Source organism: Ambystoma mexicanum, chromosome 7p (genome assembly GCF_040938575.1).
Source record: "Ambystoma mexicanum isolate Mex_15411 chromosome 7p, UKY_AmexF1_1, whole genome shotgun sequence".
NCBI lineage: Eukaryota > Metazoa > Chordata > Amphibia > Caudata > Ambystomatidae > Ambystoma > Ambystoma mexicanum.
The window spans coordinates 380553739-380571016 of NC_090939.1; positions in this window are offsets into that span (position 1 = coordinate 380553739).

Consider the following 17278-nt stretch of genomic DNA (forward strand, 5'->3'; position numbering starts at 1 on the left):
CTTTTAAATATTTAGCACATTAAACCAAAACACTTTAGAATACTTGTAGATACTTTTCAAAGGCCATTGCTTAGATTGTAGTTGCTCGCAGTTGCAATTGTTACAGCTTTTGACACTTATGGCAGTTCTCCCGTATTATCGGTAATAACACACACTCATGCACACACAAAATATACATTAATTGTATTTAGTTAGCAAAACCACATAAGATAATGACTTTTTGGATGGAAAACAGTTGGTTAGTGTAATACTAGCAGGGTTTAAGGTTCTAGAGGCAGTTTCTTTGGACAGCAAGGCTTTTAAAGTCCAAAACACAACCCTAGCTAAAAGGCAGTTCTGAGAGGCTCAAAGTCTGTAGAGCAGCAGAACAATGAAAACTCCTGTGAACATTTTTGAGTCTGTAGCCTTAAAGATGCAGGAAGATTAAACCAACATGTGAGACCCTGTTAAAGGACTCGCTAAAGGGACACAAACAGAGACCTCGACATGCACTCCAAACACTCTGGAGCTACTTTTTGGATTAAGGTAAGCAATACCCCCCCACCGCAATACCTTTTGGTTTGAAGAAATGTTCGGGCTGGATTCTCCTCGATGTGGTAGTGCTGGAATAGACCCCTTGGAATCTTTGGTCTGGTGACGAAAGGCAGGACAATGGACAGGATCTCTCAGCAACAATCTCAAGGGTGGACCTCTGGCATGGATTTCATCAGCTTCTCTGGTCAGTCTGCGGTTTTGGCACCTTTTCTGCAGCACCAACAAAGGACATGATTCAGCTGGTCAATCTTCTTCTATTCTTGGAGTCCTGCACTCTGGTGTGGGGACTTGGATGGGTTGATTTGTGCCTCTGGAGGTTCACCTGGATTCAGCCTTGGCAAGATCTTGCACTATGATTGGGTTGGAGGTCTCCTGGTAATCGTGGTTTGCAGCTCTGGAATGCCACAGAACCCCAGGAGATGGCTCAGATTAAAATTCGTCCCATGGCTGTTTAGTCTCATCAGCCAAAGGGAAAGAGTCATCCACTTTGGAGGTCCTCTGTCGCATAGAAAACGGGGTCAGGACAGCAGTGGTCACATCACTGTATTGCAAAGGGTCTGCAGGTGTCTCTGGTCGTCGTCTTCTTCGGTTACTTCATTTTCCAGTGGTTGACTTGCCTTTCACCTCATGAACCTCACCTTACATTCACTTTCAGCACACACGCTTCTGCAGTCTCAGTAGTCAGTAGTTCACAGAAAGAGGCAGGTGGCTGTCCAATCAGAACAGCCAGACCCCAGTGGGAGCTGGTTCCATTCAGACACTCAGGCAGGCAAAGAGCGGGGGACTGACAAGCTCCTTCCCAACTTGCTGCCTGCCCAGACACACTGGAGCTTAGGCGGGGACACCCAAGGGTTCTCGCCAAAGACAGAACACTCACACAGACCTCTCTCTTCCATAATGATAGAAGAAGGGCTAACAAATAACAACCTTACTAGAAATGGTGAAAAAAGCAAGAAACCCCGAAAATGGCACTTAAGTGCCCCTACTGTGCACAACCAGAACTGTTAATACAGTCTGTGGGAAAAAAGAGCACAATAGTCAGTAGAACACATCCACTGCCACCAGCCATAACTAGAAGGCTGTCTATGCAACAGGAGCAGAGAGAAGGGGGATACTACGTATCCCCTTGGAACTCCACATAAGGTGGTGTGTGCACAAAACCCACAGAATATAACGTTTTAGGAGAGATACAAAGTATCTCTCTATCCTTAAGAACAGTAGAAAGTAAGGCTAAGGTAAGAATCTCAAAGGAGAACCCAAAGGGTTCCCAGCAATACTGCCCATAAGGAGCTCTGTGCTGCAATGCTAAAATACAGATGCCTTAAAAGAGATATGGAGGAAAGTAGGCTCCATAGAAAAAGTAAAACACAGAGAACACAGTTAAAAAAGACAGAGCCCTTACGAATAAAAGTGGAAAAAGGCTCCAATCATTCAGGATATAAAGAAAAAGTTCCAGAAGTCCACCAAAAAGTGCTAGGGGACTCAAAAGGAGAGGGGGTGAGGCAAGAACATGATAAATCGCCCTAACACTGATCATGCTGAAAGAAACACACATGCACTATGTACATGCCCTTACTGTGCATCTGTCCCAGAAGCTTGGCTGCACACTCTTAACCTCTCATGAAGACAAACATCAAACAATTAAAAAAACACACTCACCAATCAGGGGCAACACTTCCCTACACTTACAGAACTGTCCAACTATCTAATAACGTGCACACCTTTTGAAACCATAGAAACACAATCAAACATGATGAGTGAAGCCTCTGACAGACCCCTAACATGCCATAAACCAAAACCCTCCATGTTTGTGTCGTAAACTGCAAACAGAAAATATCTGATACTCTGCTATAGCTGCAGCAACATTTCAAAAAACGTGGGCTCCAAATAGACACCCACCAACATGGACATTGGTAAATCCATTAAAATATCCAACCAAATAAACTAAACTGTGTATCTGAAATGAACATATAGCCCGTTATCTCACTTTTAGTTTAACAAATGAGGTACAAGGAAATTGTAAAATAGCAACAGTACTGGCTTTAATTAAACTAATCTAATACATGGGTACAATTAACAAACACTGAATATTTACATAAGATGCCATGGGTGAAAACTACATTTACAAACTTGACAACTCCATGTGTAACTAGGTTCTCTGGCAGAACAAAAATCAATATGCAATAAAAGATGATACTGGATGTGGTGGAATAAAAAACACAATGCATATAAGGATGATCAAATATCATAGCAGCATACAAAGCAATCCAGGTTGGTATACAAACAACAAGACATTGAGAAGAAAAGAACATCCACAAAGTCTTGTATACAGACACTACTTTTATCTGTTGACATACTCCTACACAATTTGTACTCCTACACTGTAAATGCCATACAACGTGGTAATAATCCTACAAATTTATCAGCGAACTAAATTGGACTGGTCATCTCCCAAGCACGTAAGAACTTACATGTATGAGCACATGCATGTGAACAATTATATCTTCCTGTACATATTTATTTATGGTGCCTATACTCTATTAGAAAGGAGAGACCACATCAACAGCATCAGTCCAGTCATTGGGAGGACGCTTGCATAGTGTGGCATCAGTCCAGTCATTGGGAGGACGCTTGCATAGTGTGGCATCAGTCCAGTCATTGGGAGGATGCTTGCATTTTATGTCGCATGACTTACCACAGTTCGTCATGGGTAGCGCCTGTTCTCCTTTCCAGTGCTTGTAAACGGTGGCATTCAATAGTTTTATAATGATTGTGAATTACATGTTATGCACCTGCTAATGAACTGGTAAGAGCTTGGATTATACACATAAAGTAGCTTTTCATCTTTTCATCATGTTATTCTAAACATGTTGAATCAATTCCTATTCACAATTGCTCTTTGTTTTGGACATAGATATGTATTTAGGCAAACTGGACTTTTTAAAATAACTTTATCCATGTGCCATTCATGAAGTGCATTCCTCAATCATTGTTTCTTTGAGGTAGTTCATGCTGCAGATATTTCAGATTAGATGACAAAACTTAGATTTCTTCTGTCTATGTGTTTGCTGAATGACTGCTCAGTGGATAATCCATGTTGTCCATCCTTCGAAGCAAAAAAGCAGCATTGCTTTAATATTTTATGAATCCATTACCTGCAAGTCTTCACCGTCTCCCTATTTCTCATTTGTAGAAATGTCTGTGTCTATTCAAGTCTGATCTCAGCTCGCTTTTATGTTTCACCCTATTTATCTTCCTCTGGGTTTCTGTTCTCTTTTCTTAATCATTTTTCAGATTTTCTTTCTTCATCATTACTATCATACTCAAACAATGTGTCTCAGATTTTACTTAAACAGATTCTGGTCATTTTGCCTCCATGTTTTCACGTGTCTATGATATTTTGATGATGTATCTCTTCAACAACTCACATCTTCAACCCACTCAAAAGGCGAAGTGTAGGACTTCATAATTGCCTATCTCCCATTAGTGCGCTGCTCTAAACCCATCCACTAGATTAGACACGTGATTTCCTTGTCCCTTTTAAGATCACCATCCAATCAACTTTACAGATTGATCAATGTAAGTCTGTTTATTACACAAATGAAATGTCCATGGAGCAGTGAGAACACCTTTGTTTCCTCTGCCTGTCCCACATTCAAGAATATGGATAATTTATTCCACACCTGTAATTCACATTTATACTCTCGTTAGACTCTGTTGCCCTGAGTGAATATAAACCTCTATAAAATATTCCAGCGCCTGGTACATCCAAGAACCAAATGGCAATATATGTGTATTCGCGAACTTGAAAACATTTTGGTGAACACAGACAGAAGATTCCTGGCATTTGTTATGCGAGACTTGCAAAGCTCATCAGAAAGGCTATTTATGAAGCAAAATAAGATCAGCAAACATGTACTCTGTTCCAAGTCATTAAATCCACATTTTCCCCACTAAACATGCACTGAGGTTAATACATTCTTTGTGGATAAAATGAATTTCATCCAAGCAGAGTTACAAACTGCACTAGTTGACAAGTCTAGTACTCTTTTTTATTTGGTGTTACAGACAACTGATATTTGGGAAGCGTTTCAGTCAGCTGATTTTTCTACCTTAAACCAACATCTTATGTGAATAATATGTTTCTGTTCAAAATTATTGAAACAGTTCCTGATATACATAAGCATTTCTTGATAATTCCCTAAGGCCACAGTTCCAGAGGGCTGTTTTTAGACATGTTTCAGACCTGTTTTAATTACTCCTCTGTTAAGCAGGCATTGATGTCGCTGTACTTGGCAATGTCTGGCATCACTCCCTTCTATTTACAAATCATTTGGGAGCCCTGCTACCAAGAATCAACACAGCCAAATAACCCGTTGAATGGAAAGGTTCCCATGTTTCAGGACATTTTACCTTTCACAGAGGAGAAATAACCATTAGCATTCCAGTTTGGTCCCAACCACAACTGCAGTCCAGCAGTGAAATATTCCTCTGAACAAGAGTACCAACAGCAACCCCATACGTGTGTCAAGCTTTTTTGGGGATCATCTGTAAGGTGAAGCTGTGCCTCCCTAAGGACAGTGAGCAAGGTGTCCACGTCCTAAATCTTTAAACATTTGCACCAGTCTTTTTTAGGTAAGATAATTGAAATATGTGATTATTTCTATCAATTGGTGCCTGTAGCTGAATAATCTCTTAGGATCTTACCAATGATGTATTCAAGTTCTGAACAAAACAGATGACCACTCTTTGGGTGATTTATGGCAGCCTCTAAATTAGTTATGGAGTTGAGTACCTGTCTGGGGCTATGCTGTTCATCTTATCTGTCCGCATGGGCATTGGTGAATAGTTTAACTCCTTCCTTCCCAAGAAATCGCCATCTGTATGAGTAGGTTCCAACAGGTGTGCCTCTGCCTGTACTCTGCTGAGTGCCCTGCGGTCCATACCGTCTCCCATACATTGAATTCTGCATGTGGAGCTGATAGGCGAAATAGTGGCCATATGCAGTGGGTCTGTTCATCAGTATGCTGATGTTGCAGGTAGCTGCGGGCGTCATCAGCAGGCATTGCCCACCACCTGAGAAGCTGTCACACATAGTGTAATGCCAGGATGGCTCCAGCCAGCCGTACATCTAACAATTCAATAACAGAATTACTTCTGTTTGGGCCAAAACACACTCTTCTGGTCCAATCACGGTTAACACCATTAGCTCATCAGGTTATTGATCCTGAGCTTTCCTTGGTAGTCTTACTTTAGATCAACACTTTTCTGGTATGTGGCATGTATTTTCTGCTCTGCAAGCATTAGTACTCTTCAATATTGATGTGGGAATGCATTGTTGATTAGAGTTCAATGCCCAGTTAGATACTCGATTGCATTTACCAGGCTGTGGTACCTAACTTGTTTGAAGGGGAATACATTTCTCATCTTTAATGTCCGTTGGTAGGGGGTTTCAATTGCCATATGTGAAAATCTTTGTTTGTATGCGTGTTTGTGTGTTGGAACATAGAATTTGAGAGTGTTACTGGGGGAACAGTTATAGACATCCATGGGCACGCTCACGAGGGCGCAGACAGCAAATCGTAAAGTCAGTGATCGAAGTGAACGAAAAGAAGTAGGGGAACTATATTCCCTGCTGGCCTTCCCCCGATCCCCACAAACGCCATCATTACTCCTCCCCCCCACACACAACACAAAGCCCATACATGGGTCCAGTGCCTTAAGTGGCACTACAAAATGAGCCGGGGCTCATCGCGGGGCGTGGCATAACGGCGGGGGTCCTGCTGGCCCTTTAGGCCACACCCCCGACGAGCACCGGCTCAATGGGCTACTGGCACCCCTGCCAGGCAGTCTTTTGTAGAGAGCACCACCCGCTCCCCATGTGGGAGAGGGTGCTGATCTCTGCCTTTATTTTCTAAGGGCTTGCCTGGCAGGGGACAATGCCTCGGCTATTCAGCCTTAATGGTGGCGCTGCCCCTCACCAGCTAGGGAGGGGCAGCGTCACCATTAAGGCTGAAAAGGTGAGATCACTGGAAGCAGAGGCCCTGTTCCTTAAGACTGAAACTCCCGCGAATCCGCGGGAGCTTCAATATTTAGAAAGCAAGGCCTCTGCTTCCAGCGGCCTCACGTTTTCTCCATAATGGTGGCTCCGGGCCACGGGCATCTCTTGCTTAAAGGGAAGCCTCGCAGGTGCGGTGCCACCATTATGGCTGAAAGTCATTTTTTTCTAAAGCCTGAAGCTCTCGCACACGAGCGAGAGCTTCAGGCTATAAAAAAAATGCCTTTTCGTGTAGTGGCTGGGGCTGCCAGGGGAGATTAGTGGGCCCCGGCAGGGTCCCGCCTCAAAACGAGATTTCGGAGCCTGCTGGGGCCCAGCCCCGGCACGCCCCGGCCCACTTAAAGCCCTGCATGGGACCCACCTTTCCTCCATTCCACCCCAACCCCACTTTATAAAGCCTAAAAGGAACTGAGTGAAAGAAAAGGGGAGCCCCGGGGGGAACGCGAAGCGTTTGCCCCGGGGTTATTTTGGCTTGGCAGAGACCAGCGAGCTGGCCACGCATAGAGCACCCAATGGGGGTATTTAAGGCTACGGGGAAGGTTCTGGAGCAGGTGACGGTTGGACGTGTGTTTGACCAGTCCTGTCGCCTGCTCCCGAGCCTTCCCTGTTTTTGGGCCTGAAAGGGTTCTATTTGTGGCGGAGGTGAGGAGTTGGGTAGTGTAGGTTAGTGGGTTGAGTAGGCAGTTAAAATATATATATATATATAAAAAATAAAAAAAGAGAGGTTTGGATAATTTTATTGGAAGGTACCGTAAATAAGGTACCTCCATTTACCTTTGGTCAGCTTGGCAGCGGGGGGGTGGGATGTCTGCGTTTTGGTAACCCTGCGTGGTTCCGGGTTTAGTGTCTCTGGTGCTGGGGTTTTCTTGCTTCATTAGGTAGCGTTATGTTTCTATCGTTCCTCGGGAGATTTGCTGGGAGCTCTGTGGGTGGCGGCCTCTCTCGGGTTGGTTAGTTTTATTTAGTCCCGCCGCCGTTATTGTCCCTCGCCGTATTCTGAGTTAGGAGCGGTGTAGCAACAGAGCTCCTTTCTTCATTTTGTTTCTTTTTCTGCTACGTGCGCAGCGCGCGGTAGCTCTCAGTGGACTGAGGGGGCACTGCAGTTCCCTTAAAGGGACCTCAACGCGTGTAGGTTTATTTATATTGGTGCGCTTCTTTTAGCGCTCAGTCAAGGGGCAGTATTTTTTCCCTTCCTCTCTGGGTTCCCTAAGTTGTGGGAAGGGCAGCCTGCATTTGGTGGGTCCATTTAGTTTTTTAGGGGAAAATCAGGTCCAGAGAAGAGGTTTCCATATACTGTGCTTCAAAACAAAAAAAAGGAAATACTTAAAAATTTTTCATTTAAGTTTTAATAGCTTTATTAGTGATATAAGAAGAGTTAATTAACTTTATTCAGGGCTATGTTACTGTGTCTTGCTTCCCCCCCCCCATGTGTCTTGGCACATTCCGGGTTAGTGTATAGTTGTCCACGGGTAGGTGCTGGCTCGGGAGTTTAGTGCAGCTAGGTGACTATTTAGGGGCATATTTTAGTGCGCCGCCATGTTATTGGGTGCACCATGATGGGTCAGGGAGTCAGTAAGAAGGGTTTGGTGGACGCCAGGGCCCTACATGAGGCCCTTCAAATGATTAGCAGGGCATCTAAGGCCCAATTGGAAGGGGCAGTGGTGGAGGTCACGGGAGGGGGTAAGTAGTTGGGGGCAGGCCGCAGCATAGAGCAGCGGCTGATGGGGCTCTCGCGGCAGTGGTGGCTTGCACCCCTGCAGCTGGCATAGGGGAGGACTGGGAGTCCAGGGGCAGGAAGTTGAGGAGGGAGATTGACAGGAGAGCATCCAGGGGGGAAGTGCAGTTGGGTGGGGGGTTAGATATAGTTTTGGGGCAGAATGACCAGGTGGAGGTAGGGGATTTTAGGAGTGTTCAGGGAGGGGCAGGTCGGGGGAGCCGTGATGGTGGTGGTGATGGAGTGCAGAGTGGGGTGGCAGGACAGATGGGAAAAGGGGGTAAATACCTTCCGAAGACTGCAGGGGGGAGAAGAAGAGAGATGTCCCCATCAATTAGTGAGGTGAGGGAGGGGCACAGAACGGCCACCCCAGCTAGGAGGATTTCAGGCGGAGGGCACAGAGCAACCCCCGCTGTTCCTGAGGATGAATACGGAGAGGGTTTAAGAACGGCCCCTCCTCAGACAGTGCGGGGACAGTCTAGAGGTCAAAGCACGGCCCCTAGCGAAGAAGAGCACAGGGTGGAGGAGAGCACACCTCACCCGAGAGATGAGGGCCAGGAAGGGGTTTCTGGGAAGAGGAAGAAGAAGAAGAGGATCTAATCACCCGAGCATGAGCTTGCAGCAGCAATGGTATTCCAGGGGTGATGAAGTGGAGATGGAGGAATATGTGGGACAGTGGGAGGATGAAGGTGATATGGCAGCAAGGAGGAGGGGAAGGTTGAGAAGGGGTTTTAATAGGGATTATGAAAGACAGGAGGAAAGGGAAGGAGTAAAGGGAATGATTGGCTAGGTGAGACTGCTGACAAGTTTTGTCCCCGCAGCAGGAGTGTAAGGAATGTGATGAGGAGCATCGGAGTGGAGGCCAGGCCGCAGATGGGCGATGGCAGGGCAGAAAGAGGTGAGCAGGATAGGGACTGGTCAACTGCATGGTAGAGGGGGGATGCGAGAATAGGGGCAGGAAATGAAGGGTCTGGTTTGCAAGGGGTGAGGAAAGAGATTGGTGTACAGGCTATTGGAGTTTTGGCGGGAGGAACAGAAAATTGCTCGGTGGAAGTACAAAGGGACAAGGTGATTGAGCCATTGGCGCTCAAAGTACAGGTTTCAAAAGAAAAAGAGGTTGAAGTGAAGGGTAAGGAGAAGAAGCTACCATACATGGGTATCACAAAACCTTTGGGAGTGCACTTGATGACAGCAACTAAGGATAAGATTCAGGCAGGGGAGTTTTTTGATATTTTTAAGCTGCTTCATAGGGAAGTAAGAGCTAAGGAGGGTTCTAAGGAAGAGGAGAGAGAATTGGCCTCGCGCCCAAGGGTCCCAGTGACAATTGAAAATTGGACGTTGGCATTTATTATATACGCCAGTGTTTATTGTGAGAAATTTCCAGAGCGTTGCGTGGCGCTGCTAAAATATATGGATGTGATCAGAAAGGCATTTACAAGTTTTGGAGGCTTTGCGTGGGTGCGTTATGACGAAGAATTCAGAGCAAGGATGGCAGAGGACAGTCAGGCTGTATGGGGGGAAATAGACATGGATCTATGGCTGCAGTGGATGGCACTGACGAGACCTGCCCGACATTGCACCCAGCAAGTGGTTTGCCTGTGCCTTTCCGGCCCTTTCTTGGCCGATCCGCTGATGAGGGGGTGAGGGGAGGAGGTAGAGGGAAGCCATCAGCAGCATGTTGGGCATTTAATAAAGATGGCTGCACAAAGAACTTATGTAGAATTAAACACGAATGCAGCAAAGGTGCAGGGAAGCACCCTCTCACTCAGTGTTTCCAACAAGGAGACAGGGGGAGGGGGAGAGGATCCGGCAGAGGGATTGTGGGGAAAGGCTTTTACTTCAATTAAATTGGATGTGTTGGAGAAGTGGTTGGAATTTTATCCGGACAGGAAAGGGGCTCAGATTTTGAGAGAGGGTTTTTGTCATGGTTTCAGGCTGGGTTATCAAGGGCCAAGGGTGCGTCGGTGGGCGGAAAATTTGAAGTCAGCCAAAGAAAATGTGGAGGTGGTAAGACAGAAATTGGGCAAGGAAATAGCGGCAGGGAGGATAGTAGGACCATTTGATGATCTGCCGGGTGATTTAGTGGTATCCCACTGGGTGTTGTGCCTAAGAAAGCCCCAGGAGAATTCAGATTGATACACCATTTGTCTTGGCCCGAGGGCATGTCTGTCAATGATTTCATTGCCCCTGAGGAATGTGGGGTTGTATATGCAAGTGTGGAACAGGCAGTGGATTTGGTGTGGAAAGCGGGGTGTGGGGCCTTCATGGCAAAGTGTGACATTAAGGCGGCTTTCAGGTTGTTGCCGGTGCACCGGGAAGATTTTTGGCTGTTGGGATTGCAATTTGAGGACCACATCTACATCGATAAAGCTTTGCCAATGGGGTGCGCAATTTCCTGCACCTTGTTTGAGCGTTTCAGTTCCTTCTTACGGTGGGTTTTCTCATACAGTTCCGGTTGGGAAGGTGTGCTGCATTATCTAGATGATTTTCTGTTCATTAGCGGGGCAGACAGAGAGAGGGAGTGTGACGAGATGCTAAAGTTGTTTCAGGATTTGATGGGGAGTTGAGTGTGTCTCTAGCAGAAGACAAAACAGAACGGCTGGCAGTGGTTTTGACATTCCTAGGTATTAAACTGGATTCAGTGGCCATGACCTCACGCTTGCCGCACAACAAGGTGAGCAAACTGGTAGGATTGCTGGAGAAAGCGGTGGGTGCCAAGAAGATGATGCTAGTGGAAATGCAGAGATTGGTGGGGCATTTGAATTTTGCATGCAAGGTGGTGGCCCCAGGGTGGACTTTTTGCAGAAACATGGCGCGGCCTATGGCAGGAGCAAAGTGCCCACATCATCGGGTAAGGGTATCAGGTGCAGTCTGGGAGGATTGTAGGATTTGGCTGTGTTTTTTGGAGAGCTTTACCAGAGTGTCCATGTGGTTGCAGGGAGATCCGGTGTCCTGGGAGGTGCAGATATTCTCAGATGCAGCAGGTGCGGGAGGTTTTGGAGTTTTCTGGGGAGGAAAGTGGTGTGCGGAGAAGTGGCCATCGCTTTGGTTGAAGGAAGTAAGGAGCATAGCATTCCTTGCATTTTTTCCTTTGTTGGTTGCATTGGAGTTGTGGAGGAAGGAGTTGCAAGACAAGAAAGTGAATTTCAACATTGACAATTAATGCGTGGTTCATGTAGTGAACAGGCAGTCAGCAAGGGATCAAAGGGTGGTGAGACTGATGAGAGAGTTCGTTGTGGTGTTTAAGGCAACACATGTGCCGGGGAAGGATAATGGCATCGCTGATGCATTATCTCGTTTTCAATGGCACAGATTCCGTGGATTGGCTCCAGAGGCGGATCAGGAGGGGGAGAGGATTCCGGAGGAGCTGTGGAAGATAGGGAGCTGAGAGCGCTTGCATTGGTGGAGGGTTCGCTTGCTCCGGCATCTAGAGAGGCGTACAGGAGAGCTTGTGAGGATTTCATAGGAGGGGGAGCTCGGAGTTGGAAGGGTAGGGGGGATGCGGAAGTGCGGAGAAGGGATGATGTCACTAACTTCCTCTTGAGGTGCATGGATAGGGGCTGGTCTAGGGCAACTATAACGGGGAAATTGGCAGGGATGGCTTTCTATTGGAAGTGGTTTTGGGGTTTTCAGTCACGCGGTGGAGAAATGGGAAACAGGATGTTGGAAGGTTGGTCAAGGGAAAGTAAGAGGGACAAGGATAAGAGGAGACCTGTATCGGCGGAATTGCTAACAAGGCTGTGTAAGGCTGTGGTTGGGGGTTTGCTGGTCAGCCTGGGAAGGAGATTTGTTTGCGGCTTGTTTTACATGGCTATTTTCTGGGGCCTTTAGGGTTTCTGAGCTGGTGAGGGGGAAAAGTGGGGTAGGTGGTCTGTGTTGGGATGATGTTCATTTTACAGAGTCAGGTTTAGACATCAAGATTAAGAGGTCTAAGACAGATCAAAAAGGTAAGGGCTCTTGGGTTTTGCTGGGTCGGGCGAGCAAGGATTTATGCCCGGTTCAGACAGGTTTGGTGTGGAAGGAGCGTTGTAGCGGGAGGACAGGTTTGGTTTTTCAGCATGAAGATGGGGCGCCAGTATCAGCGGCGCAAGTTTTGGGGTGCTACGAAAGGTTTTGGTAGCAGTAGGAGAGAAGGCGGAGGAGTTTGGAATTCATTCATTTAGGATGGGTGCAGCATCTAAAGGTAGTCGGTTAGGCTTATCGGAGGATAAGGTGAAAAGTTTGGGGAGGTGGAAGTCCGGGAGATACAAAGGGTACATCAGGGACCTGAGAAAAAGGCACGTTTGAAAGAACTTTTCGAAGGTTCTCAGGAGTGTAGCATGTGGTAGGATGGTTGTGATTTGTAAGTGATATTGTCATTTCTTTTTCAGATGCTGCTCGGAGGCCGGGGGAGATTCCGCAAATCTGGATCGTGGGCCATTCTATTGTTAAGTGGGCAGGGAAGGAAGCAGAGAAAAGGGTTTTTGGCAGGCAATTGGGTTGCACCTATAAAGAGGCATTGGTAAGATGGTCTGGTTTAGGGGGACTTCGCTGGGATCAGCTACTGCCTATGTTGTCAAGGTTGAAAGAACGTTATGGGTCTCCGGAGGGGGTGATCATTCATGCAGGGGAAAATGACCTGGCAAGGGATAAAGGTGTGGCCCTTCTTAGAAAAATCAAAAAGGGATCTGGTATGGATACGAGAAATGTGGCCTCAAGCATGTGTAGTTTGGACTAAGTTGTTGCTGCGGAGAGTTTGGAGGGGAGCGAGAAGTGAGGGAGCGATAGAACGGGCAAGGAAAGGGATAAACAGAGATGGTAAAATTTTGCGCTTCGACAGCGGTAAAGGTTTTGGAGCGCAAAGAAATAGTTTATGAAGGCTTCATGATATTCAGAGAGGATGGTGTCCACTTGTCAGTTTTCGGGAATAGTTATTATCTGGAGGACTTGACCTTGTTGGTGGGAGATATCGTAAGGAGTTGGAAGTAATGAGAACTGGTAGGGGTGGGGCAGAAAGAACACCTCGATGGAGGGTTTTTCTGTTGCCGGGGGCATGGCCCCTTTAGATGAGGGGGAAGCACAATGGAGGAATGGTGCTGTTTGCACAAACAGGCTACCCCAGGGGAACAGGTATTGAACCTGGAGGGGCATGGCCCCGGGGAGAAAACGGGACGCCTTGAGAAGTGGTAAGGAGACTGTAGGGACCAAGGGATAGTTAGGGAGGGGAGATTTGTTGAATTATTTATTTGTTGAAAAAGAAAGTGTTAAATTATTAATTGGTTGTTTGGAAAAATATTTTGTTAGTCTGTAAGGCCATGGGAGCCAGGTAATCGGCTATTTTGTAAGCTTTGGCCTGTCACATTAAAGCAACCTTTTCCACTATAAGCGAGTCTGGGTTTTTGTGCAATAAGCCAAAAGGGGGGACCAAGGGGGAACGTGAAGCGTTTCCACCCGGGGTTATTTTGGTGTGGCACAGACCAGCGAGCTGGCCACGCATAGAGCGCCCAATTGGGTCTATTTAAGGCTGCGGGGAAGGTTCTGGAGCAGGCGACGGTTGGACGTGTGTTTGACCCCACCCTCCCACCCCCTTTTTGGTTTATAAGTCAAGTTACTGGTTTTAGCTTTTAGGGGGGGTTTCATTGTAATGTACTTTCTGTCGGGTTAATTCCTCTTTTCATATGGTCATGGGTTTTTTCCTCTGCTAAGGTCCTTAATTTTTGGGTATTTTTTGTTTGACAGGTTGAGGCATTAGTTGGGGAAGTTGTGAGATTAAAACATTTCTGTTGCTGATGTGGCAGGTCAGACTGGCTGCAGGTCATAGGGATGTGGAGTTTGGTGTAGAGGGGAGTTTTAGAGGTTTTGAAGTGTCTGGTTGTCGGGGCATGGTCCCTTTAGATGGTGGAGAGGGAAGCACAATGGGGGAATGGCACGGGAAAGGATGGGGGTGGTGCTGTTTGCACAAACGGGCTACCACGGGGGAACAGGTATTGAACCTGGAGGGGCAAGGCCCCGGGGAGAAAACTGGACTCCTTGAGAAGTGGTAAGGAGACGGTAGTGACCAAGGGATAGTTAGGGAGGGGAGAATTGTTTAATTATTTATTTGTTGAAAAGGAAAGTGTTAAATTATCAATTGGTTGTTTGGAAACATATTTTGTTAGTCTGTAAGGCCATGGGAGCCAGGTAAGTGGTTATTTTGTAAGCTTTGGCCTGTCACATCAAAGCAACCTTTTCCACTATAAGCGAGTCTGGGTTTTTGTGCAATAAGCCAAAATGCAAAATGCATTTCAAACCCCTGTTACCTTTATTCATTATCCCCCACAGCATGCAGCTTTACGCACCCTCCGCTTTCTAGCCACTCACCATTCACACCTATTGAGGGGCATGTTAAAGATTAAGGCCATCCCTTCCATCTATCCATTAACTGCACGTACCGCTGTGCCTGCAGTATTTTCATTTTGGGGTGCTTAAATGTAAAAGAAACATTCTGATTATTGCAGGAGTAGGGCTATGATGGGGCTTGCGAATAGGCTTTGTCTTAAGTGGGCCACTGAAAAAATAACAGTAGCTCAGCAGTTCTACGATAGCTCACCGTGATGTGTCAGGTTCGAATCTCTAGTAAGACAGATGTGCAGTGTTGTTTTAAAATAAAAGTATAGGAAAAGTAAAACATAGTAAAAAATAAATAGAGAAGCACCACACTACTCGACCACTGCATGAAGTGGAATAACAAGGCATGAAAAAGAACAAAACTCATCACACATCATTAGAAGTCATAGCAACATATTAAAATGTCTGTACAAGGTAAATAACCTAGTACTTTTCCCGGGGTCCTACAACTGCTCTCTTGAAGGCAGGTCCCATTTTACTTTCTCACAATGTCACTGTTAAATCCCTCTCTCTCAAATAGATCCATTACTCCCTCTGTGCACAAAGTATCTGTGAATTGACAGATGAGGGAAGGGAGCAATCCGGAATCTCCACTATTTACCATAATGTAAGTATTCATGGTGATGGGAGGCAAAACAATTTGGTTCAGAGAAAGGGCTACATGACCATCCCTTGATGTAGTTCTCACTCTTTGTTTCTTGGAACTCATATATTGTTGGTATTAAGTAATTGGGAATTGTTTACCAAGCGTTCCTCCTTAATTGAGGACATGCAACCACTCCGTTATTCAGCAACAGTCTAAAGATGGAGATTCAATGACTTTAGCTTTCACGTGAGTATCATGTATTTTATAATACACGCAAGTGCTACATTTCCATTGTGAAATAAGACTTCAGATAAACTAACAGCTTTTCCTCGCATTAGACCATACGCAAGTCACTTAGGAGTTGGCTACAGTTACTGGCAAGGTTTGTGCAGTGTGTTTGAATGCCATGCTTCACTCACTTGCTTCAGGGACACTGCTCTAGCAGTTTCCACAGCTTCCCCAACTTCCTCAACCTCTGCTACTACTTCTGGCTCACTGGGGGCCCACACCCTTCTCCAGCACGGGTGTCTCCAGTCCATCCAGTTCAATTGGGAGTTCCTTTTCATCCCAAGACCCTCGGCTTGCTTTCTGCTTCTAGCCTTGGTCTCCTGCACACTCACAGCTCTGCAATCGCAGCAATATGGCTCACATGGGGAAAACTCAGCCTGCAGCACGTCGTCCTCTGTGCAGCCTCTGCAATTCAGGTTTTGGGAGAACAGGACTCTATCAGAACCTGCAGGCAAAATCGGTTGTCTCCACGATCCGGCATCCCTCCTGCGCTCCCACTTCCTCATGATTTGCCAATCTCCTGCTTTTCCTCTGCTACCACTACTACTGCCAGCCTTTCAGCTCCTTCTACTTTCCTGTAAAGGTCCTTTTATCCCTCACAAGTTGTGTAATAGGCTTCAGGTGTGAGCTATTAGCCTCAATTGCCTGACTACTGCAATGGCTTCTAGGCTTAATTGCCTAACTGCTACATCTACATGCCTCTTCAGTCCTCTTCCTCATCTCAGTCCTTCTAGTATGGATTCTGGGACATGCATTTTGTTCTAACAAAATTAGGTTTTTCTATGTCTAAATTATTTATAAATGTACACACCTAACTAGTTAATGCCTCCTTCCATACATGCACCGTCCCTACCAACTTGAAGAACTCATGGGTACTGCCACTCCTAAAAATATCATCTTTGGACCCTAGCATTCCCACTCATTTTACACCCATTACCACAATCCCTTTTGTACTAAAGATCATCAACAAAGCAGCCTACAACCAGATACAAACATATCTGGAGACTAATAAGCTTCTTGGACTACGTCAATCTGGCTTCAGACCCCAACACAGCACAGAAACAGCCTTGACTGACCTGAAGATCCAGATTGATGACCTGAAAGATAAAGGGCAATCAGCCCTCTTGCTCCTGTTGGATGTGTCAGCCGCTTTTGATCTGGTCGATCACAATGTACTGTGTAAGCACCTATACACAGCAGCCCATTTCTCAACAGAAGCAACAACATGGATCCAATCCTTCTTAAACAATAGATCCATGAGAGTCTTCTCAGCTTTGGCAGAAGCCGATCCCATCCCTATTTCTTGCGGAGTACCACAAGGATCTTGCGTATTGCCTACCATGTATAATGTATTAACCACACCATTGTTGGATTATCTGGGCGATCTGGGTGTCACCTGCACGAATAATGCAGATGACACCCAGATCCTCATACCTCTGACAGGCGATTACGACAAAGATCTAGCTCGCATAAACAAAATATACCTTATCATTCAGGCCTGGATGGCCACACACAGTCTGTGCCTGAATGATGAGAAGACTGAGCTGCTCCTCTTAGCCACTCCCTTCAATATGAAAAAAAACTGAGCAATCAATACCTTTCCTTTAAAGGATAGTTCCGGGACTTTTTTTTTATTGTCCCTACGGTTCGGCCATGTGTTTTTAAGCATAACTCGGTAGATCGTAGAAAACTTTCCTATGGACCTTACCCGACTTTTCGTCCATTAACGCAC